Genomic DNA, 2369 nt, shown 5'->3' on the forward strand with positions numbered 1-2369 from the left:
GAATGGTTTTCTAATTCATAATACTTTTCTGCCTATTTAACGTAACTATAAATCTCTCTCTAATTAAATTGATCTTTTTTGTATCCACCAAAGTTAGCCCTATCAGATTTCTTTCACCCACCTTTGTCCAAGGTAGTGAGGCTCTAGATTTCCTTCCATATAGAGCATCATGGGGGACATACCAAAACTTGACTAAAAGTTATTATTATAGGCAAACTCAATCAAAAGAATATAATCTTACCAACTATTTATGTTGAAAGTGTTTTGAAAAGGGGATTTTGAAAAATCTAGCTTTCATTGGGAATTTTAATTCAGAATTTCAGCCTCAAAATCAAACACTTTATTACGAATGATATATTGCCCAGGGAGACAATGATATCATTCCTTAATGTGTTCAAATAACGAAGTTGAAAATTTCATCCAGGCTATAATAGTTAAATTCAAGGAAGGATGACATATAACCCAGAGGGGTTAACATAACATTCTATCAAGCATCTAACTATAATAGCCAAGATATGAGATCATTATATAATTTCATATCCAGGGTTCTAATAAAAAATTATATATCTTTCCAATGAAAGAAAATATCATTTACTAATCGATCATCTGAATATGACGATAATGATCGATATTAATTTAACCTTCCTAAAGAAGACTAATTGAGTTTTGAAAGTTAAATTTTTTAAAAGGTGGGTGAGGGTTTTAAATCTCCTATGAGTACAAGCCCTCGTAGTTAATTACATCGTAGGAAACTAGAATCTCATACAAATACTTTGAATGAAAATAATGGCAGAAATTATGTTTAGAGAATTCTAGAAGTCACTACAGGAAAATCACATATTAACTGCGAAAAATTCTTTATTTTCCTGCAAATTTCTAAGTTTTCAAGCGGATTTCTGATGGAACTATTTTCACTGGTAAAACGAGTGTTGGAAAAATTTAATTGCGAAAAAAATTCATTAGAAAAGTTTTTTGGTGGAATTTGGCAGCCATAAATTTTTCAACGGCTGCACGGAGGTGAATTTATGCCAAAATAATTAAAAATAATGATAATAAGCCTAAGTTGGCGGCTATTTAATTAATTAGTAATTTAATAACTTATTTTAATTATTTAATAATAAATTAAAATAAATATTAAAGTTAATAATTAATTATTATTATAGTTAAGATAAGTTATTAAATTAAAATTAAATAAATTAAGGTATTAAATTAATAATAAACTAAAATAAATATAAAATTATTAATTAAATTATAAAAATATAATTTAAAAACAAAAATTATCAAAATCCATCGGAAAGTTCGCCAAAAATATCGCGGGAAACTAATCCGTAAAAAATCCATCGAAAAATTTGCCAAAAGATATGTTGAATATATTTTGTCATAATACGTTGAAATACTGTCGGAATAACCGCCAGAAATTCGCTAGAAAATCCATCAGTAATAGACGATTTTCCTATAGCGAGTAATATCAAATAAGGTGATTTTAAAATTTGAATTGGGATTATATTGAATTTTGAACACTAATTTTTTGAGTCAACGGAGGAAGGGTAGAAGACAATTTGGGATTCTAAAATAATTCAGAAGTGTCATAGCCTAAGCTAAGTGGTAGGCTTTAAATTTTAGATTGAGAAAATCTTTAATTTGAGTTGAATAATTTATTAAAAATTTGATATTATATTTCCGGAGGTTGGGGTCTTATGATTCAGAATCTGACCCGGATTCTAAATCTAAATTGGACACTATACCATAGTAATCTGAACCAAGCTAATGTAGTGCAAAATATGGACTTACCTTTGCCTGGATTGGAGAAACAGCTAACCACCTAGTCGATTAAAATCAATTCAAGGGTTTACAAATAACTAAACATGTTACATATTTGAGAATGCAGTGTGTTGAATAGAATGCAAATAAATATATAATGAATAATAGAAAGTAACATAACTCCATCCCTTATCTATCTCATTCAGAACTCCAAGCCATTATGCCTCCCATTCAGAACCCCTGGTCCTCACGCCTCATAATTTTTTTAGCACATTCAAAAATTTTACAACAGAACTCTGCATACACACACACACACACAAACAACAGAACTCTTCCTTTGAATTTCTCAGATACATATAGAATAACATATAGATATGCATAATTTTATTAAATATGCTATATAACAGTACAATTAAATAGTTAAACATAATTTGGAATTTTGTATTGAGCTTTAGAAATTTACCATACATGCAACATTTTAGTAGTTAGACCTATAACAGTATAATTAAAATTTACTGATTCATAATTCTACTAAATTATCAAAGATCATGCAAAACTATATTTCGAGACTTTAATAATTCTATAGTACCATTTTTTGGTTCTTTAAA

Source organism: Dendrobium catenatum, unplaced genomic scaffold (assembly GCF_001605985.2).
Source record: "Dendrobium catenatum unplaced genomic scaffold, ASM160598v2 fragScaff_scaffold_1099, whole genome shotgun sequence".
Classification (NCBI taxonomy): Eukaryota; Viridiplantae; Streptophyta; class Magnoliopsida; order Asparagales; family Orchidaceae; genus Dendrobium; species Dendrobium catenatum.